Source organism: Sarcophilus harrisii, chromosome 4 (genome assembly GCF_902635505.1).
Source record: "Sarcophilus harrisii chromosome 4, mSarHar1.11, whole genome shotgun sequence".
In the NCBI taxonomy this organism is placed as follows: domain Eukaryota; kingdom Metazoa; phylum Chordata; class Mammalia; order Dasyuromorphia; family Dasyuridae; genus Sarcophilus; species Sarcophilus harrisii.
The window spans coordinates 449,835,360-449,862,599 of NC_045429.1; the positions used below are offsets into that span (position 1 = coordinate 449,835,360).

The 27,240-nt window shown below is 46.0% G+C and overlaps 1 protein-coding gene across 1 annotated transcript in view; it reads right to left on the reverse strand.

The window, feature by feature from the left end:
• Positions 1-27,240, reverse strand: part of CUX1 (cut like homeobox 1) — a 244,211-nt gene that overhangs the window by 118,986 nt on the left and 97,985 nt on the right. The window contains exon 3 of the mRNA XM_031968006.1: positions 24,368-24,446. The gene's annotated coding sequence lies outside the window, so the exon portion shown is untranslated. The remainder of the gene's footprint in view (positions 1-24,367; positions 24,447-27,240) is intronic.

Below are 27,240 nucleotides of genomic sequence, written 5' to 3' on the forward strand. Positions count from 1 at the left end.
CCAGAGTCAAATCTGGCCTCAGACACTTCCCAAATATGTGACCTTGGGCAAGTCCCCTCACCGTGTTTGTTCAGTTTCTTCATCTGTAAAATGAGCTGCAGAAGGCAATGATAAACCTCCAGTGTGGTCACAGAGGGTTAGATGTGACTAAAAAACAATCAAACAGTTCGGATGGACGCGTACAGCTATTCACCAAATCAACACAAAGTTAACTGGGGAAAAGGACGTAGCTGAATCTTGAGGGAAAACCCTACCTAATAATGCATCACAGGACTCCAAGAACCTCATGATAATCCAGCCAATGAGCATCACTATGGCCCATGGTGACACAGCCTAAGCAAAAGGATTATTCTCTCCCAATAATGTTGATCAGCCAGGATGAGTACTGCTGTCGGCTAGAAAACACTAACATCTACGATTTACCTGATGACGGCATTTGACAGAGAAGTAAACCGAGGCATAGAATTGGGGCAGTCGCCAAGTGACGCCGAGACCAAATGAGGCGTCTGACTTTCTGCCAACTGTCCTCATATAAAATCATCCAAATGTAGATCATTTTAATTTGGAGCAACTGGCAATAACCATTTAGGGCTCCTTTCGGGACGCAGAGCTCATTATAAATGAGCTTTGGCGTGCCTCAATGAAAACCAAACAGCGGCGGTGTCCAACAACCTATAAAAGCGCTCTCCAAAGAAGGAAGCGTGTCTTTGCTACACTTCACGAGAGTTTATATGGCGTCCTGAAGGAAAACCAAAGGCCAACCCAAAGAAAACAATGTGCTCTTGCCCAATGATAAGAGCCCGAGATGGCGCTGCCAGCCCCCACCCTCCCCACGATCAAAGGAGGATCCCAACTTTGGAATTTGCCATTTGATGGCCCTGCACATGGCCCAGAAGCAGAAAAGGCAGATTTTAATAAATTTGATGTAACTGTTGACACAAAGAGCACTGTGGGTAATGTTGCCTGCCCCTGTCGTTAGACAGACGATGAATACGGCCCTTGTGAATACGCTCATGCGATGACATCACATTACTGGATGCATTACTTTTTGCCAGGGCACTCTAGGCTAATGTAATCATACGATTACATAATTAACCCAGCTGTCTCATTAAGAAAATCAACTGGAATTCAGGGCATAATTAGTTATACAGCAATTAGCATGCTGATGAGCGACTGATGAAAAGCTGTCTAGATATTGAGAATGCCAGGACCACCCTAGTTATTTTAAAGGGGAGGAAAATACAACACACACATACACACACACACACACACACAAACACACACACACACACACACACACAATATCTCAGTTCAAGACCAGCAAACAATGCCCCAAAGTTGATACTTCTACAGTTTTCTCATAATCTTCCTTCTGTTTGGGGAATGGCTAAGATCAAGAATCAAAACATTTGGAAACGATGCAGACAAAATTTGAAAAGTAAGAGGCAATCGCTCCCCTGTCATATGCCTTTCTTCTGTTTAAAAGAAACCCCTCGGCAGACAAACTCAAGTAAACATACTGTATACAAAACAGAAAAGCTGATAAAAAGCTAGTCCTGTTAGGTAAACCTTGTCAAGGAAGGTGGAAAAAAGGCTGCCTCCTTGTTTAAATTACAGTTCACGCAGATTGGCTAATGCAGAACTTGCCTTTCTATTATTAATTTTTTTAAGCACTCTAGAGATCTTACTTTTAGAGAGACTGGTTAATGGAGTCCAAAGCCCAGACCAGAGGCACGGGAAACGATGGCGCCTCAGCAGCCCGGGAAATGGAACACAGTCATACGCGTTTCTACGGCTCCCGACTAAAATGTTGGTAGCACAACTGTGTTTAAAATATTCACGACTAGTTTAAAATATTTTATTTGAAAACGATCACAAATTATTTTTATGCATTTTTGCTTAAAGGCAAAGTGAAAATGTGGAAAACGGGGCCTCGCTAATTACACACGGTACGAGTCAAAAAATGTTCCCCAGACTCAGTAACAGGGTTCCCTTGCTAAGCGCCAATATGGCAAGGAGAAGGAAATTCTGTGGATGGGGGTTGGTTCAGCAAGATCGGGCTAGTACTCCGGAGGGGCCATAAAATCCATCTTAGCCTTTGCAGAAGGGCTGTGATCAAGAGCGATATTCCAAGATTAATCATTGCTTAAAACCTAGGTCATTAAAATTAAGGAATGCTTCTGGTCAAATCCAAAGATTTCATTACCTCCTTTGGTGGTTTCATTCCTGGGCCCCGGAATGAGGTGCAGGGCAGGGAGGAAAGGGAGTCACATTTTCTAATTTTAACCAATAATGTATTATCTGAGCTGAGCAGAAACTAGGGCAATGTGCACAAATGACTGAGTTAGTGAGATGCGGCTTCTGTGGGCAAACACAATGTGTGGGCCCCTCAAGAAACGATGATGTGCCCCCATTACTTCTGGGAGCAGATGGAACTTTGACCCTACGAGTAAGATCCTGGAAGTCACTTAGCCCAACACCCCCCTCCACATTTCACACAAAAGGAAATGGGTCCAAGAAAGGGGAGGGAGCTGCCTACTGTCACGGGATTATGGTTTTGGGACTCCGGGATGACAAATGCAGTGACATCAGGGAGGGAATAGGTGGCAGAGCCAGGACCCCACAGACGTGGGCACCCTGACGGCACCTCCGGGCCACGCTGCCATAGGGGTCGGTCTGGGATTCTAGATGAAGACGGCTCACTGTGTGGTTCTTTGTGAAGTTACAAAAACATATCAAGTGAGGGCACATCTAATGAAAGCCCCCCGCTCCCCGCCCTCAAAGTCTCTTTAAGCCAGGGGTTCTTTGCCTTTTTTGTGCCCTGATCTCTCTGGCAGTCTCATGAAGCTGATGGAGCCCTTCCCAGAATAATGTTTATATCCTATGCTCAGAACTGAAGGAAATGTTAAATTTCACTTTAAAGACTGGAGAAAGTTAAAACATAATTGTTTTCACATCTAACTTGGTTCCCCTCCCTGAAACTGATCCATGGGGGTCTCAATGGGCTCACGCTAAGAGCCCCCGCTTTAAACCAGTTTTAGAACATCAACACCTGCCCTTTCTACAATTAGCGGTCTGCAACTCAGTCCAAAGAAAGTGAGAGAAGTAAGTTAGAAACCTTGATGAGACATCCAATGGTAATGAATATTTCATATCCCTGATAATGGGCTTCCCAAGGTTTGGATCTTAAAATAAACCTTTCTGGATTCTCTGCTTTTGTCTGAAAGGACCGTTATTCATGCTGCCTAAACCTAAACAGTGAGAGATGGAAAGAAAGGGACAGATATGCAGAGACAAAACCTTACAAGAAATTACAAGAGAACCAAATGAAAAAAGAGAGAGGAACAGAGAGAAAGCACCCTCACCTCTCACCTTTCACCCTTCACCCTGCTGTTCAAACACAGTCTCTTAACACAAAGGATCGCCCCGTCAGAGGCACGTAGCTGGACAGCTGGTAAGGATGAAGGCCTTTGGACTGGACCTAGTTTTTATTGTTAGCAAGATGCCCCTTGAATGGAGCCAAATCTGCCCATATGAAAGAAATAGTGAGCTAGTTGCCTGCCTGATCAAGTTCTCAAAGGATAAAACTTCTGGGAGGTATTTTTAAAAAACCATGGAACTGGAGTTGATTTGGGGAGAATCACTCATGACAAAATCTTTTTGCTTTCAGGACGGTAAATACTCAGCTACCCGGGGAGAAGAATACCAGTTGCTCCCCCCCCCCCCCAAGTTACCAATATATTACAAAACAGTTTTAGGATCGAGGTTAAGCCCAAAGGCCTTCTTCTAGTCTCAATGGGAAACCTCATTGCTCCTTTAATGATCACATTTGAAACATTTTGGTGCCATTCATCCAGAGGTCTCACTGGCTTACCCAGGAAGGAGCCCTTCCACATGCTGATCAGACGGAGAAAAGGGAGAAGTTAATTCACATGAGTAATACAAGTGTCTCGAGTTGACCTTTGACCTGGCAGAAAGGAGACTCATGGGAGAGAATTTTAAAGAGAAATTGAATGTTTTTAGGGAAAAATTTCTCCAGAATTCAGTGATGATTATTCTGCTTGAAACAAAACCATCACCTGAAGTTTGTAAACCATGCTGCATCTTATCAGGGCATTCTGTCTGGGAATATTAGAATTCCAGGAGAACGTCAAGAACCCAAGGACCGTGGATCGTGGCTCCGCCTTTCTCTTATTCCCAGGGTTAAGAACAGCGCCCACCCAGAACAAGCACTTACAATGTTTGTTGACTGACGTTGAGTGGAAGGAGTTTGTGTAAGAGATTTTCAAAAGCAGGAGGAATTTCTGTCTCTCTGGATTTTCTCTTGATCAAAGTATGGAAATGTTTAGAATAATTTAATAAACTGGTCTCTGGAAGGCCACTGTCTATAACACAGAGTACGCTCCATTAAAAATGTTTTCCGTTCCAGACACTGTAGGGAATGAGTCACTTTACATAATCCAGTCGCGATCTGCCCTTCTTTCCCCCACCTCCTCCCATCATCCACCTTTTCTCATCTCACCTTTCCTCTTATGATCTCTAAACGGTCCCAACTGGCTTGTTCTCTATTCGGCCCACAAAGACTCTATCCACCATCTTGGAGCCTATGCCCCTGCCATCCTCAGCCTGCCCCTCACAAAAGCTCCCTGCAGGAAGCCTTTTCGGATCCTGTTAGTGCCATGCTTGTGGCCCACATGCTGTGACCAGGCGAACTCTTGGGGAGTGGGGGGACCCGATTCCCTGGCGGCCTCATATGGCGGAGGGCAGTGACCAGCGCATGGTCAGTAGCAGGACTGACATTTAAAGCTGGGCTTCTGACTCCACATTTCGCCTCTTTCTCCCACAATCACCCTGTGGCCGGCTGCTCTCACTCTAGAAGCTGGTCTTCAATAGGTGCCAACTTCCCCATTCTACCACTGTGCATGGGGAGCAACCCATACTAGCCACAGGTCACTTCATCCTGTCTGCCTCAGTTTCCTCCTCTGTAAAATGAGTTGGAGAAGGCCAAATGCTCCTGTAGCTTTGCCAAGAAACCCCTAAATGGGGTCACGGAGAGCTGGGCAGACTGAAATGATTTGACAACCACCATCCCAGGAACTTGGTTAACTGGAATTGTTTGTGATACTCTAATATCCTCAGCTAGAAAGAGCTGCTCCTCTGGCCTTGGGATTCTCAAAGTGCGAGCTGGGGCTTAATTTTTAAATTGGACAAAATTTCCAGGGTAGGAACTCAGTTTGCCCAACTGTGGAAGGGGACGGTCTGAAGGCCTGGATTCACCGGCTCCTCCTGGGGCCCTGCTCATCCTGGTCCCCTTGGCTCTCAAGGGAAGAGGCAAAGTGCAGAGCTTCTGGGCAGAGGGGAGGCTGGTCCCAGCATATGGAAACCAATGAGCCCTGACCAAGTCCCTCAACTATGTCGGAAACCCTGGGGCCAAATGTCTTGATCAGAGAAACATGGGTCTGGAGGTTTTTGCTCCAATGATGCTTCCTCAATGGGAAGCTCTTCCTGCTCTCCCCCCAAAGGAGACTGAGTTTCTTCTTCATGTCTGTCTAGCTATGACTCTGGTCATGCTCTCCCAGGAGAACGGAGGTGCTCTGAGAGCAGGGACTTTGGTCTTCTTATCCTTAAGGCAATAAATGGCTCATTCCCTTTTTGTGCAGTATTTCCCAGTACCCAACATTTTCTTGTCCTATGCTTCCTGGAGAGCAAGTAAGGTGTTTATCATCATTTGGGGTATTCCCAGTGCCAGCACATAGTAGGTGCTTATTAAGCATTTACTGAAAAACTCATTCCCTAGACATTTTCATGTCCATATTTACTGAAAAACTCATTTTTGGTGGGGGAGCGCCTCGCAGCATCGAAAGATGCTTGTTTGGTCCTTATTTGGCAAGAATGACAGTGAGGGGCATCTTTGCCATTGGGGGGCATCAGCTGAGCAAAATGCATAGGAGGACCACTGAGGGATGCACAGACAAGCCTCGCTGCTTCCCCCATAACATTGAAACAAATGGGTCTCAAATATGAATGCTGCCTGATAGCCACAGGGGAAAACAATTAGAAAGTTCATTAATTAGGTGCTCAAAACCAAAAGAATAAATCAGGTACCAAGTGGTTAACAGATCTGTTAAATATTAGTTTGAGAGGTTATTAATGAATTTGCTAATTGTCTTTTCTCTGGAAAAACAATCTGCAGATCTATAAAACAGTTTAACTGTCGGTTCATCTATTGGGCCTCAGTTTCAAACTATTGACCACTAGTGGAGGAAATTATCTTTACATTTCTTAAGTAATGAATTTCATTATTCCCATATATCTGAGTCAGAAGGAGCCGAGTGCAAGTCCTGCCTTCGACAAATACTGGGAACGCGAGCCTGGGCGAATGGTTAACGCACATCCTCGAGGAGTCTCTGTGAAGGTGGAGAAGGCACCTATTCTCAGCAGGAAAGAGGCTTCGGGAGCTTCCGCACCCGGGAAGTCTCCTCGGCCAGGCCCTTCCCGCCAGCCCCGTCAGCAGTTTCACACGGAAACACTCCCGTCAGAGGCACGATGAACACTCCTCGGTTTTTAGAAATAAGGGATCAACGAAAGAATTACTCAGAAACTGGCTGCTCTCCCTTCCCTTGTACACTGGCCAGAATTTCACCGAAATCCTAAAGCCAGCAGAAGCATCTCAGGGAGTTCCCGCAGGAACCCTCGCTATGATTCTCTGGTGAAGGACAATCATTATTTACGAGTGGCAGGATCTGAAAATAGTGAATGAGTCAAGGAGAAACTTTTGGTGGAGAACCTCAAGAGCCAGGCGGCCCCCGGGGCCATGGTAGGGTCAGGAAGGCTCATTGCCCCAAGTTCCAGCTTCAGATATCTACCCGTTGTGTGATCGTGGGCAAGTCACCTCTCCCTGTTCCCCTTCAAGTGAGCAGGAGAAGAAATCTCTGCCAAGGAAACCCCAATGGGGTCACAAAGAGTTGCACGCGACTGAAAACGACTGAACGACAAATCTCAACAGCCGGGGGTAAAACTCCAATTTGCTGTGAATGATTTTGCATTTGAGTTGTATTTACAGTCACTGTTGAGTGTAATGAAGGTGGAAGGCTGCTTCTGATACATTTTATTAGAGTTGACAATAAAATTAGAAACAGGATACTAATTTACGTGCTGGAGAATTGGCCTTTTCTTTAGCCCAAACACAAACAAATAAAGGACGTCCATCTTTGGGACTAGCTCAGCTCCAAGTAACAGAAGCACCTGCCGCACAGCCAATTCCCAAAAGGGAACGGCCCGCACGCCACAGCCGCCTCCCCAGGCACACAAACCCAGCCCCATTCCCGACACTGCCGGACAACTAGCTCCCCCGTTCCTTGTTTATTCTGGGTCCAACCCCAGCTCCTTTCTTCATATATTCTCTTATCAGCTAAGTGGCAAGTGAGTAGAATGCGGAACCCCAAGTCAGCAAGCCCTGAATTCAAGGTGACCAGACACTAGCTGAGTGATCCTGAACATGTCACTTGGCCTCTGTCTGCCTTATAGAGTAAGGATAATGAGGATAATAAAAGCCTCTATTTCCCAGGATTGCTGGGAGAGCTGAACTGCAATTCCAAGTGCTCTGTAAACGTTAGTGACTATTCTACAGAACGCTTCAAGTCCTATCAGTGCAATAAACGTCCATTTATTAAGGGCCAGCAGTGTGTGCGACACCCGAGGATACACAGACAAAAGTCTTAATAAGCACCTTAATGGCAACAGCCTTCAAGCTGCCCCCTCAGCAGAAGCATGGCATGGTCACGAGAGCTGGAACAAGAACTGAAACCCCGGTGGGTCGGCTCTGTACCCAGAACCCTTCACTCTCACTTTCCCGTTCCTCTCCAGGGCTTTGGCATCCTTCCAGGCTCCAGATCTGTCACTCAGGCCAGCCTCACCTCCTGATCCACAAGGCCTCTGGCAAATGAGCTCTCTCTTCACTCAAACACCAACTGGCCTGATCCAAGCTCTCATCATGCTTTGCTTATATGGCTGCTGTGAAGGAGGAAGGGAAGAGAAAGGGAGGAAGGAAGGGAAAAAGGGAGGAAGGGAGGGAGGGAAGGAGGGAAGAAAGAAGGAAGGAAGGGAAGGAGGGAGGGATGAAGGAAGGAAGGAAAGAAGGGAGGGAGGGAGGGAAAGGAAGGAAGGGAGGAAGAGGGAGGGAGGGAACTGGTGATCTGGTCATGGCATCCTCTATAACCATAAACTAAGTTACCACCACATTTCTTAAAAAAAAAAAAAAAATCATATGTAGGGGCATCAAGGTGGCCCAGTAGATAGAGCACCAGCCCTGAAGTCAGGAGGACCTGACCTCAGTTCAAATCTGACCTCAGACACTTAACACTTCCTAGCTGTGTGACCCTGGGCAAGTCACTTAACCCCAATTGCCTCAACCAAAAAAAAAAAAAAAGAATTCCTATGCGAAAGAGATGAAAGTGCCAGAGCTGAGAGTCTGGTAGCTGAACTGCAGGAACTTTGTGGAAGAAGGGAGGAGAGAATGGGTTCTCCCCAAAGTTTCCCTGTTTGCTTTCTAATAAGAATCCAGAGGCGACCAAACAAATGTACAGTTGTGACTATAAGAAAGGGCACGTGAGCCTGGATTGCGACCTAATGCATCTTTTAGTGCTTCTATTTATATTTCTGTAGATTTTTTCCCTCACCACTCAACCAATTTAATTCTATTGAACAAGAATGTATCAAGCCCTTCTGCTGCAAGGAGAATGGAGGTCAGAGAGAAAACACAAAAGACTCTGCCCTCAAGGGTCCTGTGATCTACTAGGAGAAGTAAGACAAAAATAACAGAGGTAGGTGAGTAGCTCAGCACAGTGCGGGGGCTGCTGAGCTAGCCCAGGAGACACAGGGGTGATGGGCAGGAGGAGGCCCCAGCGCCAGGAAAGACCAGGAAGGGATGGAAGGGGCGCGTGAGCTGAGCTAGGGAGGAGATGGGAGTGGACAAGGTGGGAGGGAGCTTGAAGAATATGGGCACCCAAGCCAGGTCCTGCAGCAAGAAGAGTTTAACAAGTTGTGGAAGCATGTTTAACGTATATTGGATTACTTGCCATCCAGGGGAGAAGGTGAGGGCAAGGGAGGGAGAAAAAACTGGGGAACACAAGGTTTTGCAAGAGTGAATGTTGAAAACTATCTTTGAAAATAAAAAAGTTTAAAAAGAAGATAAGGAAGGAGGTAGTGTGGTGTGGTGGGAAGGGATTCGGAGGACGTGGGTTCGGCTCCTTGCCCTGATGACCTCCCAGGTCTCAGTTTCCTCATCTGTAGAATGAGCCCAGATGGTGTCTGAGGGGCCTCGCGGCGCTAAAGCTGGGTTCCCAAGAGTAATGTTAAAGCCTCTCTTCTGGAACCTTGTTAGGAACTTGTCATGAATCTAGAATTGGGAAAAGGGGCCCAGAGGGGGTGGCGGAAGGGGCTTTGCAAGCCCCTCAAGGGCAGGGATGGCTTCAGCGAAGGGTCTGCAGTCACCCACCCACAGGTGGGAGATCAAAGGCAAAAATAAGTAAGTGCAGGAGTTAGTCCTGAGCCCATAGCCAAGCCTACCAGTTTGGCTGAAGCTCAGGAAGAATTCAAGCAATCTGAATCTGGGGGTTCCTGAGGTCACTCAGTCAATTAGCACTTATTAGGCGCCACCTATGGCAGACAGCAAAGAATGACATGGTCCCTGCTCTCAAGGAGCTGACACTCTGACGGGACAGAAACACTGGCAGAATGAGTCACAGCCAGGCCGGGCAGAGAAGGGAGAGACCCATCTTAAAGGCAGTCTCCAGCTTGTGTCTAACAAGAAACTATGGTGGCAAAGATGGCGGCCGGCGAGTGCTGAGAACACGGGGGTGAAGGAGGCTGGGGGGGACCGGAGCGGAGGGCTCCAGCTCCATAAAGGCCTTCACCACTATTAGTCACCACCTTTTAAAAATCAAAAATAAACCAACTAAGGACAATACCAAGGGTGGGGGCGAGGAATTCAGGCCACATCGCAGTCATTCAGATCACCGAGTTAGAGCTGACTAAGAGCTCCTGTCAAATCGATGACATTTCTATTTTTAAAAACAAAAACTGGATTTGATGTTCTGGAACCAGACTCAAGGTAACATTTAAAAACAAACCCAAATTTCCAGGATCCAACACACATCTAAGCCCCATTGTCTGAGGCTGCTCAATGGCCCCCTTGAGCTTTGGCTTTGGGGGACCATTAGCTCAGTCCTGGAGGGGACCTCGGAGGCCATGGGGCCCAACTGCCTCATTTTACAAGTGAGGAAACCGAGGCACCAAGAGTTAAAGGGCCAAGACACTTAAGGTCATGAGTCTGGAGCTAAAGGGGAGCCCAGAGGCTCTCTAGATCAACCCTTTACAAAGAAGAAAACGGACTTCCCACGCAGCAGAGGTGACTTGTCAAGGTCACTCAAGCAATAAGTATCAAGACTGATCTTTGACCCCTGGCCTTCTGATTTCACATCTTTGCTTATTTCACTGAGGAACTCTCTTAAGAAGATTCCACTTTCCTTCTTTCTTTTTAAAATTTTTGGTAAATAGTGTTTTATTTTTTCCAATCACATATAAAGATAGTTTTCAACACTCATTTAAAAATTTTTTTTCTCAATAGTGCTTCCCCACCAAATATATTCCAAGATAATTTTCAACATTCCCTTCTGTAAGATTTTGCATTCCAATTTTTTCTCCCTTCCTCCCCCATCTCCTCCTCCAAGACAGCAAGCAATAGCTTAAGTACGTACAATCCTTCCAAATATATTTCTAGATTTGTCATCAACATTCATTTTTCATAAGATTTTTGAGTTCCACATTTTTTTTCCCTTCTTCCCTTCCATACCCCTCCTCTTCATAACAAGCAATCTGGTATAAGTTTTTGTAATCATATAAAACACATTTCCATGTCATAAAAGAAGAAAAAAAAGAAAAAAAAAAGAAAATCATGGTTTTTGATTTGCATTCAGACTCCATAATTTTTTGTCTGGATATAGAAGGCATTTTCCATCATGAATCTTTTGGAACTGTCTTGGATCATCATATTGGTGAGAAGACTCAAGCCCTTCCTACTTGATCATCATACAATGTTGCTGCTACTATGTACAGTGTTCTCCTGGTTCTGCTCACTTCGTTCAGCATCAGTTCATGTACGTCTTTGCAGGATTTTATGAAATCAGTCTGCTCATCATTTCTTATAGAACAATAATATTCCATCATATTCATATACCACAAGTTCAGCCATTCAGCTGATGGCCATCACCTCAATTTCCAATTCCTTGCCATCACAAAAAGAGCTGTTATAATTATTTTTGCACATGTGGGTCTCTGGGATACCAACCTAGTAGGGGCGTTGGGTATGCAGAGTTGGTTACCTTTGGGCATAGTTCCAAATTGTTTTCCAGAGTAGCTGGATCAGTTCACAACTCCATCAACAACTGCATTAGTCTGCCACTTTTTTCCACATCTTTTTCAACATTTATCATTCTCCTTTTTTGTCAAATTAATTAATCTGATAAGTGTAAAGTGCCACTTCAGAGTTGTTTTAATGTGCATTTCTTTCAATAGTGACTTAGAGCATTTTTTTCATAGGACTAGATAGCTTTAGTTTCTTCAACTGAAAGTAGCATGTTCATATCCTTTTGCTATTCCCATTTATCAATTGAGAAAAGACTTGTATACTTACAAATTTGAATCACTTCTCTATGTTTTAGAAATAAGGCTTTTATCAGAAATACTTGATATAAAAATTGTTTCGCATCTTTCTGTTTTTCTTCTAATGCTGGCTGCATTTGGTTTTGTTTGTACAAAAAACCCAAAATTTAATTTTTTATTTTTAATGTAATGTAATAAAAATTATCCATTTTGCATTTTATCATGTTCTTTCTTGTTTAATCACAAATTCTCTTCTCCAAAGATTTGACAGGTAAATTATTCCTTAACTCTCTTAATTTGCTTCTGGCATCATTCCTCATGTCTAAATGGGTCTAAATCATATACCCATTTTGACTTTATTTTGGCCTTAGATGTGAAATGTTGGTCTATGCCTAATTTCTAAGTTTCTGTCATACTATTTTGCAGTTCTCTCCGCAAGAATTTGTTTTTCAAATAGTGAGTTCTTATGCCAGAAGCTGTAGTCTTTCAGTTTACCAAACATGAGATTACTATGATTCTTTATTACTCTATTTTGTATATCAAATTTATTCCATTGCTTCATATTTCTTAATCAGTACCAATAGTTTCGATGATGGCTGCTTTATAACATAATTATAATCTGGTATGGCTAAGCCACCTTCCTTTGCATTCCCTCCTCCCCCAGACCTTTTGTTCTCCCAAATGGCTATTGTTAATATTTTTTTCTAGTTCTATAAAATAAAAATTTGCTATTTTTTTCTGGCTCTATAAAATAAAATTTTTTTTTTTGGTAGTTTGGTATGGCACTGAATAAGTAAATTAATTAGGCAGAATTAGCGATAAACTAATTAAATTAGTTCAGCCTACCGACAAGCAATTGATATTTTTCACAACTGTTTAGATCGGACTTTATTTGCTTAAAGTGTTTTGTAGTTGTGTTCATATAGTTCCTAATAAGTGGAACCTCAAGTATCTTGCAATGTCTACAATTATTTTGAATGTAATTTCTCTAACTCTTCCTGTTGAGTTTTATTGGTAATATATAGAAATGCCAGATGATTTATGTAGGTTTATTTTATAGTTTACAACTCTGCCCTGGAAAGACTTATATGAACTGATGCTAAGTGAAATGAGCAGAACCAGGAGATCATTGTACACGGCAACAAGAAGACTATACAATGATCAATTCTGATGGATGTGGCTCTTCTCAACAATGAGACAATTCAGGCAGTTCCAATGATCTTATTTTGAAGAGAGCTATCTGCACCCAGAGAGAGAACTGTGGGTACTGAGTGTGGATCACACAGTATTTTCACCTTTTTTTTGTGGTTGACTTGCTTTTTGTTTTCTTTCTTTCTTTTTTTTCTTCTTCATCTGATTTTTCCTATGCAGCATGAAAATTGTGGAAAGATGCAAAGAATTTTACGTGCTTAATATATATTGGATTACTTGCCATCTAGAGAAAGGGATGCGGGGAAGGAAGGGAGGAAAAAAGTGAAACACAAGGTTTTGCGAGAGTGAATGTTTAAAATTATGCATGTTTTGAAAATAAAAAACTTCACCAAAAAATTTACATTTACATTACTTTAGGAAAATTGTCCTATAATTTTCTTTCCACTTTGGCTCTTTCTGGTTTAGTATCAGTACCACATTTATGTCAAAAAAAATCTGGTAGGACTCCATCTATTTTTTCAAAGAGTTTTTATAGAATGTTCTTTAAATGTTTGGTAGAATTCACTTGTAAATCTATCTGGCCTTGGAGCTTTTTCCTTGGGGAATTCATTGATAGCTTGTTCAATTTCTTTTTCTAAAATAGTTATTTAAGTATTTTGTTTCCTCTTCTGTCAATCTGGGCAATTTCTACTTTTGTAAATATTCATCCCTTTCACTTCAGATCATCAGATTTACTGATATAGTTGGCCAAAATAGCTCCTAATTATTGCTTTAATTTTCTTTTCATTAGTGTGAGTTCACCCTTTCCATTTCTGATATTTCTTTTTTTTAATTAAATTAATCAAAGGTTTATCTATTTATTAGTTTTTATAAAACCAGTTTTTAGTTTTATTTATGAATTAAAAAATTGTCTTACTTTCAATTTTTATTAATCCTCTTTTGATTTTCAGAATTTCTAATTTGGTGTTTAATTGAAGATTTTTGATTTGTTCTAGAAACTAGAAAAAGTTTCCAAAACAGAGCAGATTGATTGATCTACTTTTTCTCTATTTTATGCATATAAGCATTTAGAGATAGAGAGAATTTCCCCCAAGTACTGTTTTAGCTGAATCCCCCAGTGTGTTGTTTTATTATTGTCATTTTTAAAATGAAATCATTATTTCTATAATTTGTTGTTTGACCCACTCATTCTTTAGGATTAGATTATTTAGTTTCCAATTAATTTTTAATTTAGCTTTCCATGGCCATTTATTATGTTTATTTTAAAATGATTCATGGCCTGAAAAGAATGCTTTTAATTATTAATGACTCTGAGCTTTTTCATGCCCTAACCCATGGTCAGTTTTTGTATAGGCATCACATACAGCTAGCTAAGAAAGGTATATTCCTCTCAATCCTCATTCAGTTTTCTCCAGAGGGTTAGCATATCTAACTTTTCTAACATTTTATTTATCTCTTTAACTTCTTTTTTATTTATTTTGTGGTTAGATTTACCTAGTTCTGAGAGGGGGAGATTAATATTCCTTACAAGTACAGTTTTGCTATTTATTCCTGTAACTCATTTAACTTCTCTAAGAATTTAGATGCTTGACATATAGTATTGATATTACTTCATTGTCTATGGTATCTTTTAGCAAGATATAGTATTCTTCCTTGTCTCTTTTAATTAGATCTATTTTTGCTTTTGCGTTGTCTGAAATCAAGATTGCTATACCTGCTTTTTTCTTTGTTCACTTCAGTTGAAGCATAATACAGTCTATTCCAGCCTTTTATCTTTTACTCTGTATCTCTGCTTCAAATATGTTTCTTGTAAATAACATATCATAGGATTCTGGTTTTTAATACACTCTGCTATCTGCTTCCATTTTATGGGAGAATTCTTCCCATTTACATTCATAATTATGATTATTAACTCTTTTTCCCTCCATCCTATTTTCATATTTATATATTTTCTTTCTTTCCTTCATCCAGTTCCTCACCAGTGTTTTGCTTTGGACTACCATCTACCTCAATCTACCCTCCTTTGTATCAGCCACCACCTTTTCATTCTTCTTTATTTGATATATTTTACCCCATTCTGCTTTCCCTTTTTTTTCTTTTTCCAACATAATCCTTTTTTTCTATGCCTTATTTTTTTTTAATCAACACATCAAAGTCTACTTATATCCACATCTTGTCTGAGTATACTTCTGTTACTACTTCAAGTTCTTAAGAATTACAAGCATCATCTTCTCATGAAAGAATATAAACAGTTTAACCTTATTGAAGACAATGTTGAAATTGTTCTTTTTCCTTTCCTGTTTACCTTTTTATACTTCTCTTGAGTTTTATATTTGAAAATCAAATTTTCTGTTCAGCTTTGGTCTTTTCATCAGGAAAGTTTGAAAATCCCCTTTTTCACTCAATGTCCACTTTTTTCCCCTGAAAAATTATGTTCAATTGTGTTGCATAGTTGATTTTTAGTTATAATCCAAGTTCCTTTGCCTTCTGGAATATGACATTTCACACTCTCTGATCCTTTAATGTAGAAGCTGCTAAATCTAATCCTGACTGTGGCTCCTTGATATTTGAATTATTTCTTTATGGCTGCTTGCAGTATCTTGTGCTTGACCTGAATTTGCCTACAATATTCCTTGGAATTTTTATTTTGGGATCTCTTTCAGAAGGTGGTTCAGGAGAAGGATTCTTTCAATGACTATTTTACCCTCTGATTCTAGGATATTAGGGAAATTTTCCTTGATCATTTCTTGAAAGATGTTGTCTGGGTTCTTTTTTTAATCAGGGTATTCAGGTAGACCAACAATTCTTAAATTATCTCTCCTGGATCTACTTTCCAGGTTGTTCTTCCAACGAGGTATTTTACATTTTCTTTTTTATTCAGTCTTTTGATTTTGTTTGACTGATTCTTGATGTCTCATGGAGTCATTAACTTCTACTTGCTCAATTATCATTTTAAAGGAATTATTTTCTTCAGTTAGCTTTTGTACCTCTTTTTCCATTTGGCCAATTCTACTTTTAAAGGAGTTATTTTCTTAAAAAATTTTCCCCCCTCCCAATTTGGTCAATACTATTTTTTAAGGAAGTTTTTTTTTCTCCAATTTTTGTGCTTCTTTTTCCAAGCTGTTGATTATTTCTTTCATAATTCTCCTACATAGCTTTCATTTATTTTTCCAATTTTTCTTCTACCTCTCTTAATTTTTAACGGAGGCATTGGGGTTAAGTGACTTGCACAGGGTCCCACAGCTAGGAAGTGTTAAGTGTCTGAAATCAGATTTGAACTTAGGTCCTCCTGACTTCAAGGATGGTGCTCTATCCACTGTACCATCTAGCTGCCCCAATTTGATTTTTTTGGGAGGGGTGTTTTGATCTGTTTTGATTTTCCCTGTTGCTAAAGTAGTTTTCTATGGTCAGGGCTGGCAGGATGCCTGCTGAGCCAAGTCAGCAGGGCCTAAGTCACTGATCTGTGCTGAGGCTATGAGTCTCCAGTTGCCTTATCCAGATACCACTTGTGTTGGGACACTGCTCCCCTTTTACTCAAGTGAGAGAGACCTTTCCTGAAGTCTCCTAAGTTATTTTCAGCTTTTTGTGGATTCTGTCACCCCACAAATCTGAGGAAAGCTGGGGAACCTCAGGCAACATCTTGGCTTCTCTCTGCCATCTTGACTAGTAATATTCTAGATGAGAAAATATCTTAGCAGAGACATTTAAAATCCTATAATTTAAATAAGAATGTTTTAAGTTTTCAGCAAATCCAATTTGCAATAGCCCTCTACTCTACTTCCAGTGTTTTCTGGGCTCTCTCTGTAATGAGTCTAGGGAGCTCCTGGTGAGGAAGCTCCCCGCTCACTATAAGTCAGTCCCTGCTCTAGAACCTGCTGTTGCGGTGTCTGGAGTCCCAAGAGGTGATCTACTCAGCCCCAAAGCCAAGAAGGGAGGCAACGTGGTAGAGAGGGGAAGCTCAGAGCTTTGAAATGATAAGATCTGGGTTCAAATCTTGCATGACCGCATCACAGGGGCCAGTCCCAAGTCCACATTTCTCCATATAAAATGAGCCCATTGGACCAGAAAGGCCCGAGTCTCTTCCAGCTCATGCTCTCTGACTCAGAACTAGAGGCAGGCTGGGGAGTCGGGGCTTCCTGACTCACAAGCCGGCTCTCTCTCCACTAGGCCTTGCTGCCAATTTACACAATAAACTTCCAATTCACTGTCTGCAGATAAGGGGCAATGAAAAGGGAACAATTTGCTTACTGAATAAAAGCCATGCCAGTGAGAAAGCCTCCCTCCCACCCCTGCCGACACCTTTAAATAGCAAACAACATGGCTCCTTCTCATTTAAAATTTCAGGCCCACTTGGGCCTTTGAAAATATAAGAAATGCTAGCAATCGGTCAGAGGCTGCGGATCAGAGATTTGATCACAAGAGAAAGTGGCAAAACATGGCCAAAGCTAAAGAACGATGAGACAATCTGAGGAGCAAGAAAGGGAGAGAGGCAAAGAAAGGGAAAGAGGGGAGAAAGAGGGAGAGAGAAGAAAGAAGGAGAGAGGGAGGGAGGAAGGGGGAAAGGAAGAAAAAAGGAGAGAGGGAGGAAGGAAAAGAGACACAGAAAGAGACACAAACAGTAAAGAGAGGAGAGGAGGAGGAGGAAGGGGAGAGAGACAGACAGACAGACACACAAAGGCGGGGGGTGGGGGGGGGGAGAGAAAGAACTTCTAAACCAGGAATCACTCACGAGCAAGGCGGCCACGGGTTATTACAAGCATGTGGGTTTCTGGCCTTCCTTGGCCTATGTGGAGTATGGCTGCCAGGAGTCCCTGGGCACAGGGGAGGCTGGCAGAGCCCAGGGGCTGCTGGGAGTGATCTCAGAGAGCCACCAAGCCCATGGTGTTGGGCAGCGTCTGACCTGGGAAGAATGGAGCGCTTCTGTTGGGCTGACACCGGGCTCGGTCTGACGGATCTGGTTCAATGGCAATGTCTCTCTCGATGCTCTAGGCCCCACCGGGAGCACTCGGCTCTTCCTCAGAGCCCGGGGAGCACCCCAGTCTCCTCCACCCTCCAAGACCTCTGGCCTTCCCAAGCCCGGGCCTCCTGTCTCCCCTCCCCCTCGCTCCCTGGCCTCCCCCAAAGGCATCAAAGGCAGCTCTGAACTTGGTTCCTTTCGGCTTCCCTGGGGACTGTGACTCATCCATCCAAAAGGGAAGGCAATGCACGGTGACGGCTTCATTCAGCCCACCTCCTCCGTCATCATCCAAAGGTTCCGAGATGTGAGGTCGGATACACGAGTAAGGGGGAGAAAAAAGACAAAAGCTAGACAGAGGAGAGGTGGGGAGAGGGGAGAGGATGAGAAAGGAGAGGGGAGGGAAGGGGAAAGACAGTGAGGAGATGGGGAGGAGGAGGAAGAAGAGGGGGAGAAGAAGAAGGAAAGGGATCCCTCCAGCCTTTGAACAGGGAGTTTCAATGCAGAAGGGGACAGAGGGAATCACCTCAGTAATGCTGCTAGGTGCCAGCTGAAATGTACACGTCACCTATGTTACGTAGCATGGGCCCCCTCCCCCGCCCTTGACTTGCCTGATCTCTCACAAGCACCAGATTAGAAACTCAGGGTCTCCGAGAATGAAGCTGCAGAGAAGGTCACTGCTGGAGGTGGGGTGGGGGAGGAACCTAGCAGGCACTGCCCTTATTTTCCTTTTTCTGCTATTGCCAGAGACAAAAACAGGCGTCAGATCCATTTTTCTGTACGCATGCCCTCTTTTCCAAATGGATCCTGGAGAATCCTAGATTCATAAATCACGATGATCTGTGCTAACCCTTTCCTTCTACACCAGAGGACACCGAGCACTCTCCACATGCTGCGGGGCAGCCCCACAACAGGCTTCCCCCAAGGCATTGCCCACAAAAACAGAGCTTGGCACAATAAGGACAAATGTGACAAGTGCCATGTCTACATGGGCACATAAATCCAAAGCCAGAGCGCTTGGCTCTGCTGCCTGGTCCTTGGTGCTTCACCTTCTCCCACTATCAATGGGGAGAGCATCAGCCTCAAGCCTGGCCCAATATGGCGCCTGCTACCCTCCCCCCCAAAACCCCTGAAGGCTGGGGCCCTTTGCAGCGGCTCTGCCAGCTCCCAAAGTTCCACCTGCCCTCCACCCGCATCAGGGGCTCTCGTGGTGTGTGCGCACACGGGCACAATATCCGCCTTCCATTTTTGGTAAATGCTCAGACGCTGACAAGAACCTCCTGGGAAAGCTGAGCTGCAAGGTGACCTCATGTGAACAAACCACCTGACTCCAAACCCGGCCCCGGCACACCTGAGCTCACATCCTCATTCTCAGAGAACGAGCCCAGAGACAAGGCCCAAGTGGTCAGCGTGCCGACCCTGGGAGGCCAGAGGAGTGGGCTGAACACGGCACCCAGACACCTCTGGGCAGCCTTCGCTAAAAGGCCGTACTCCACCCCTGAAAAGTCTCTCACGACACAGAGCTGGGAGGATCCTCAGGTCATTGGTCCAAGCCTCCCTCAGGAGGCTGAGAAATGAAGGCTGGGGGCTCCTTGCTCCTGGTCCGACTTGCAGAAGCCGCTCTTCTTCGGTTGTCCCACAGAGCCTTGATTTGTAATTTTCATTTCAGCTGGGCCCTTATGGAGGGCAGTCTGAGGTACAACAGAGAGTACCCACAAAGCCACGAGACTCCTGACCTGTGCTGACCAATCCCCTCGCCACCTTTCAGAGACGGGGAGTTTTAGCCGGGTCTGGCACTATTAGGCCGGCCTAGCTGCAGGGGAACTGCTGAGGAGGTGTCGGTAAGCACGGCAGCAGGACTTTCCTCACCTGGGACTTCTCAAGGTGACCGCAGGTCCGGTCTCTCTCCCTCTTCTACCTTTGGGGCTTTGTGAGAAAAGCAGAGGAGCCCCCAGCAGTCTCTCCTGTGACAAAAGGGGGCCCCTGCCTCTCTCCGAGGGTCCCTTCTCATCTGTCACTCCCCCGTCCCACAGGTAAGAGATACCTGGTATAACCTGTTTGGTGTCTAAAACTTGCTGCTCCAGCCCAGTCCCGGGCCGACTGTCTGGGGGATCGGCTTCGGCATCGCTGGGCTCCCCTTTGTCTCTGAGGGCTCCATTAGACTCCCTGATCTCTGTGCCCTAGAGCAAATTCATTGTCTCCCCACACGCTGTCTCGGATCATGTTCTGACTCCCCCTGGCTGCTGCTGCATCTCATGTCCGTGCTCATCCAACTGACAGACACCCCCATTTAGCCGGATCCCACTTTTGGGGTCTTCCTCGTGCAACTTCCCTTTGGGATCTGCCGGGCCCACAGCAAGCCGAGGAGTACAAGAAAAGCTTCTCCCGGGGAGGGCCCGACGCCCCCTCGCCACATTTGCGTCTCCTCCAGGAGCGACGCAGCCTGACCGAGTCCTCCCTTCTTCTGAACTGGCAGACACACCGTCACCCGTCCCCACACATCTCTCGGGCTCTGTGTCTGTCTCACCTCCCGGCTGGAGTCGCTGGCGCTCCGGGGCCACGGGCAGCCCTGCCCACTTTGGACTCTCCCTCCTCCTCCTCCTCCTCTTGCCCTGCCAGTGTTCCTGAAGAGTGAAGGGGGGGGGGGGGAAATAGAAGTCCCTTTGAATTCCAGGAGCTCCATGCGGGATTCTCTCTCCTTGTGCTGTTTAACGGCTATGGACGTTAATTCCCAGGTGGCCGCAACAACTGGCCTTGGGCTTCTTAGACAATCCACAGGCAGGTCTCTCTCACGGTGTTCGCCCATCCTGGGAGCCCCACGCAGCTGGGGGAAGCATCCCTTCAGCTTGTGGGCTCCCGGCTGAGCCACAGTCCCCTCCGGCCTCAGTCTCCTCAGGGATCCAAGAGGAGGAAGAGTTCCTTGCACCCACACTCTGTGCCATATGTAACAAGATTTTTTCGAAATGTTTGTTTGCTGAACATTTTCTTCCCTTCTTTCCTTTATTTGCTGAACACTTTCTTCCCCTTCTCTCCTTCATTCTTTGCCACTGGGTTTGGTGCTCTAAGATAGCTGGGGAAATGCAAATGATCTAAAAACAGAAACTATCAATTATATTATATTTTTTTGAAAAATGTCGAGTTGGCTCCTTGTAGCTCCACAACTGTGACCCTGGTCTTGCACGCCTAGTTCCTGGGCTTTCCCCTTCCCATCACTACCATGAGATTTGCAAAGTCGGGGTCCTTAATAAGTAATGTATTTAATTCTACTCTACAGATCCGAGATAGGAGGCGACGTTCCGCATCAGTGTCCTTCTGGCCGGATTCCAGCGGAATACCGAAAATGGACATTGTGGACAAATGTGTTACGGGCCTCAAGCTGCATCTTCCTTTTCTCGGACTTATTTAAACAAAAGGACCCGCAGGTCCCTTCTGGAGCAGAGTCGATCTATCCTTGTGCAATCTGACGTCAGAGAGGCCGGAACTACCCAAACTCTAGGAAAATTCCCTTCTACTCAAGAAATCCCGGAGCCTCCTCACGTACACCCGAAGCAGACAAGCTTTCTACAGAGGAGAAGCTCGTGGAGATGGGGGACAACAACCGAAGCAAAAACCAACCCCCTCCCCATTAGTCCTGGGCCCTCAGCGAGCCACTGAACCCAGACTCTGGGAACAGGAGCTCACCGTTCCCCGGGAAGCGTGCCTAAAGAGAACCTGAGCAGGTCACTGTTCAGCAAACTAAAGCATAAACCCTTCTAGTCTTTTCAGGGACCAAGAAGAAGGAAGCTGTCCCCTTGGGGAGGAGAAAGCCCGGACTGTTCAGTGACCGCCAGGCTACGGAACAATGCTGGACAGCTTTGTAAACTAGGGGGCAGTCCAAATCTTCCGAAGAAGAAGTGAGGGATCTTTCTGAAAATACTACTCCTTTTTCTGTAGAGAGAAAAAAGGAGGGACGAGAGTGATTACTCCCTGCAGGAAAAAAAAAATCCTACAAGCAGCTGAAGGAAAATAGCCCCCTTTTAAATGACAGCTCAATTCAGAAACTGCACTGGGGAAAATGTGTGTATAAAACTCAATTACATATTTGAAAAGGGGGCGGGAGATGTTTGGAAAAACAACTGCTAATGGCCTCGGCTCCGGCAAACTCCAAATAAGCTAACCTTTTAAAAAAAGAGTTAAAAAAAAAAACCCAAAGCCCCTCATACATACACAACTCAATAAAACCCACACATCGCAAAATGACGCACTCTCGGCTGGTTCATTTCTCCTTTTCAACAGGGTCCTAATATGGCCCCAGAGCACCCCTTTAACAGCAAAATAAAAATAGCAAATCAAAGGAACGCAGCAACCTTTTCAAACAGAAAGCTGCCAGGAGTTATATTTATCAAAGGCAATCTGTCCGCCTCAATTGGACTTTTCCTGCAAATTCTTTCTACCTGAGTCAGCACAGACACAGCCCAGGATTCGGAGAGAGCCTCCTCGGTCTCCCTGTGACGCAGGACTGAGTGCAGGTGGGATGGGATGCGTTTTATGAAGATTTCAAGCTGGAGGGTGGGCATGTTCCCCACCCCTGGAGAAAAAAGGAATCCTTTTCTCAGGATCAGACTTGGGGCTATTTGCTAGGAATTCTGGGACCAGCAACTCTCATCTCCACCCTTGTAGATGAGGAACTCGGGGCCCTCGAGGTGAAATACTTGAAGTGGGGAGGCCGGACCCTCCTTCTTGGGGGCAGGGCTGACAACAATGTTTAAGTGCAGACCTTCCCAACGCCGAGCTCGGCCCTTTATCCACTCAAGGGTAACAAAACTGGTTTCCAAGCCAGCTATCAGGCAGGGATAGAGTGAGGGCCCGGATCTCCACCAGCAGGGAGAGAGGAGATGGAAGTCCCTGGCATATGCACAAGGCTGGAGGAACTCGGAGCAGCCACATGGCAACAGCCAGAGCTCAGTAAGATGCCCAAGAGAGATGGATGATCTCAGGAACACGAGCATGGAAAGCAGGCCAGCCAAACCACATCTGGCGGCAGCGCCCTTTGATCTCCCTTGTCCCCGCGGTGGGGGCATGAGGCTGGGGGCGCCCGGAGGAGGCCCCGAGACAGCGAGTCCTCGGTCTGGCCCGGCCTGGAGAGCGCGCCCCGTGGACGTGGCCGCCGGGCTTTGTTGTCTCCTCAACTGGCTCGTGACTAAGATGTCTGTGTGGGAAATTACCAGCGGCTGGCATGCATGTCTAATGCTAGTGGGCTAGCCTGGGCACAGTCATGCTAATGAGGGCAGAGCCCGCTTCTCCCCAAAAGGGAACCCAGGGTCCTCAGAGCGAGACTGGGCCCAGCGGCGGCTCCTCACCGGGAGGGAAGAGAAAGGGGCCCCTCCCCCTCCTAAATGTGTTCCCAGAGGTAAACACTACCCCCTCCAACTCAGCTTTTTTCTTGGAAGGGCCTGAGAGACTTTTTCCATGGCCCCAGGATCCCTGATGTCAAAGTGCAAGAGGCCTCCAAGACTGATCAGCTCCGACCCCTTCATTTAATGATGTGGGGTCGAAGCTCAGGGACTTGAGGTCGGTGTCGGGGGCAGGGACTTGAAGCCCCCAGTCCGGCATCCCAGCTAATATGAGAAACAGACCCTTTTCCATCAATTCTCTGCTCTGCTAATCGGGCAGGAGGGGGAACGTCATCCACAGTTAACTTAGGAGGACGTTCAAGGCCTCCTTAAAAAAGTCCCACAGCCTTAATTCTTAATTGGCTGCCTCTCCTCCTCTGTGCTTTATCACTGTTCTCAAACAATACCGGGAGCTCCCTGCACAGTAATCCTTAACGAGTGTTTGCTCACGTCCCGGCTCTTGCTGCCCGTCAGAACCCAGTCTGGAGGCCGTACGGCCCAGGCAGTGGCGAGGGTGGGCTCCTGACAGCCGCCGGTGCGCGCCCTGGGAATCATGGAGATGCTGTGTCTAACCACGCGGCAACGGGGCCTCTGGTGTCCTTCCCACACTCATCAGCCCTTACCTGGTGTTATGGCTCTCAGAACAACCAGTTACACACCTGTGCGTAGGGTCCCCGTCCCTCCCCCTCCAAGGAGCTTCTACCCACAGAACTGGGGACCCTCCTAGGGTGGGGCTCCTGTTATCTCGGCAGCACCTCGGTCCCTGCTTCAGGGCTCGGCCTGACACTGAGCTGGGCAGAAGCCCGGGTGGAGAGGGGCAGCAGCCAATGCCTGATGGGGCGCTGATTAAACAAATGAACAAATGAGCATTTGCTAGTCTCTATGGGCCATGCCAGTGGATTCCCCACCCTCCAGCAGCTCGCGGTTTCAGAGGGGAACAGCAGCTAGGGAGGGTGGGAATCTTGCTGGGAGAACCATAGGGATGATGCATTGGGTCACGGTCTGTGACTGGCCACATGTTCTGCTATACCCCCCAGGAGGTAGCAGACTTGGCTAAGTTTTGGGCTGAAATGAGCATTTTTGTAAATGCAGGTGGTGAGCCTCCCATTTGCATCCTCTGGGGCATCTCCCTGGGTCTTAGGAGTGTCAGGAGGTAGCTGCCCTTCCCCACAGGTGGCCAGGAAGAAACCCCCCAAGGAGTGAAAGCTGCCACGGCCCGCCGGCTTACCTGGAACATCAATTAATCTCTTATAGACATTCAAGAAGGCTGCCTCGGCTTCTTTGCTTCTTTTACTCAGTGCATCAATCTAAAGGGGACAAAGAAAAAGACCTCAGACTTCTGCAGGGAGCCACGGACAAAGCATCACGCCACAATTCACAAACCAGACAGCGCACATGGGTAACAAAGAACGTTGTTGTTCGGTCATCCCAGCCACCTCTGACCCTGTGAGCTTTCTTTTTTTAGGAGCTTTTTGGATAGATGCTGGGGGTGGGGGGGAGGGTATCTCCTTCTCCAGCTTATTTAACAGCTGAGGAAACGGAGGCAGACGGGGGTCCCGCCACTAGGAGGGTTCTGAGGCTGGACTGGAACTCAGGGAGGGGAGTGCTGCTGCCTCTAGGCCTGGGACTCCGTTCTCTGCTAAACACATGGCAATTGCTGCCCCTTTGGATCCCACGACCACCCCGGGCGGACAAGGGCACCGAGACAAGCGGGGATTAGGCAGCTAGTCCCCCAGCGGCCATCACACCTAGATGTCCAGGAGGGAGATTTCTGCTGGCCTAAGTGGCCTGGAAGCCGGGCCAGCAGGGATTCAGGACACTTTGGCTACTTGGCCCAGGGCCTGGTTATGGAGGCGCTGTATGATGGCGAGGTTTTGAACGCCGCCCCCAATCCTGCCAGACTCTGGGAGGGGCTCCCCTTCTCTGCTTGCTCAGTGAGAGGAGAGCATCGGGTGCCATGGTGCTCATGTGGTTACCTCAAAGGCCTCCCCAGAGGGCCAGCCACTGGCATCGGGCCACTTGGGTGAGCAAGGAAACAGGGCCCGGGCTTCTCCTCTGGCCTTTCTCCCCCTTCTCCCCTTCAGTCCTGCTTTCTCAAAGAAAAGCAAGGATCCCCTCATCTGGAAGGATCCTCTCACAACTTGGGGATCACCTCTTCAGTTTCCCCCAGGCCCTCTCCCCATTCCACAGATCACAAAACTGAGGCCCGTGGCCCATAGGAGGCGGAGCCACAATCTGTGCACCTTCTACCATCAAAAACCAGGGGGCAGTGACCTCCTAAGGTTCTAGACCAGCTTGTTGGTAAAGCGGGGACGAAGCTGCATCTGGTAGACCCCAAGGCAGCTCAGTTATTGTGAAGGTACAATATGGAAGACTCTTCACTTTTTTTTTTTTTTTTTTTGCTTAAGCAAATGGGGTTAAGTGACTTGCCCAGGGTCTCACAGCTAGGAAGTGTTAAGTGTCTGAGGCCAGATTTGAACTACGGTCCTCCTGACTTCAGGGCTGGTGTGCTATCCACTGTGCCACCTAGCTGCCCCGACTCTTCACTTTTTTTTTAAATAGCTTTTTAGTTACAAATATATGCATGGCTAATTTTTCAGTATTGACAATTGCCAAACCTTTTGTTCCAATTTTCCCCCTCCTTCCCCTCCCCCTCCCCACAATGGCAGGTTGACCAATACATGTTAAATATATTAAAGTATAAATTAAATACAAAATAAGTATACATGTCCAAACTGTTATTTTGCTGTATAAAAAGCCAACTCTTCACTTTCAATGAAACATAAAAGTAATAATAAATTTGAAAAGCTACTTTAACGTCTACTATTAATGGTACTGAATAAAATAACACTACTATAGAAATTCTATAATTTTGTCTAATCTAATAGTCTATTAACAGACTAATTTTTTAATCTAATAGTATATTTAGTGAGAATTTTTTTTTCGTATCATATGATTCAGACTGGGGAACCATATTAGATTCCTTTAAAAGAATCTGATTGGTGCGTTCTGCACTCTCTAAGTTATTGGCTAAGCAATTTCTTACGTCCTAATAATTTTGGGAGAGAATGACCTTCTGCCACCCGCATACACCCAACGCTAAGCGGATGAGCCTTCCTTTTAGCCGGCATGAAACCGTAATGAGACACCGGGCGGAATAAATCATAGCAGCACAGACAGCGTGGGCTCCCCTCCAGTCCAGGCAGCCGCCGCTCCTCACTGAGCAGGTAGCGCCAACCCCAGAAACACAAGTTTCCTCCCACCTGCACCCAGAAGAATCAAACAAGGGATTCAGCCTGGGGCGTTTCCACTCCAGAAAGAGCAAAAAAACAAACCCCAACATCAGTTAAGGAGAGCTGACAGCCCATCCGTCATTTCACACCCACAGGCCTCCGCTTCTCCGAGCTAAGTCAGGGAGGAGACACTCGGACTCGGTCTCTTCCCGTGGGGCCAAGATCGGGCATCCCGGGTGAACCAGCTCTGCCCTTTCCTCTACGTTGTTCAAGATCCTGTCCATGTGGTCGCCCTGGTTCTGATGATTTTTTTCTGTCTCTGTTCATTCAGTTCTTCACACGATGCTCTGAATTTCGGGTATGGATCCTTCTAGTTTAGTCACTAAAATGGTCACCTACCATTTTTGGATTGGTGGCCAAGGTTTTGGGCTGTCATGGGTTGTCTGGGAGACCTGTCCCACTAAGTCACTCACTCAGGCTCCATTCCTAGAACTCTCTGGACCAGAGGATCCGTTACACAATCCCAAATGGTTTTCCAGAATGGCCGTCCCATGCTACAGCTCTGATCCCAGAACCTCAGACCGTCCAACATTGCTCATGAAAGCAACTGGTGGCTCAGTGGACATAGTGCTGGCCCTCAAGTCAAGAAGACCCACATGCAGGGACCTGGCCTTGGACACTTACCAGCCGTGTGACCTTGGGCGAGGCACGTAAGCTCAGTCTGCCTCAGTTTCCTTAATTTTAAAATGGAAAAAATGGAAATAACTCTTCCAGAGTCATTGGGAAGATCAATTAATTTTTGTAAAGAGCTTAGCACAGTGCCAGGCACACAGTAGGTACTACATAAACGTTTATTCCCCTCTCTCTT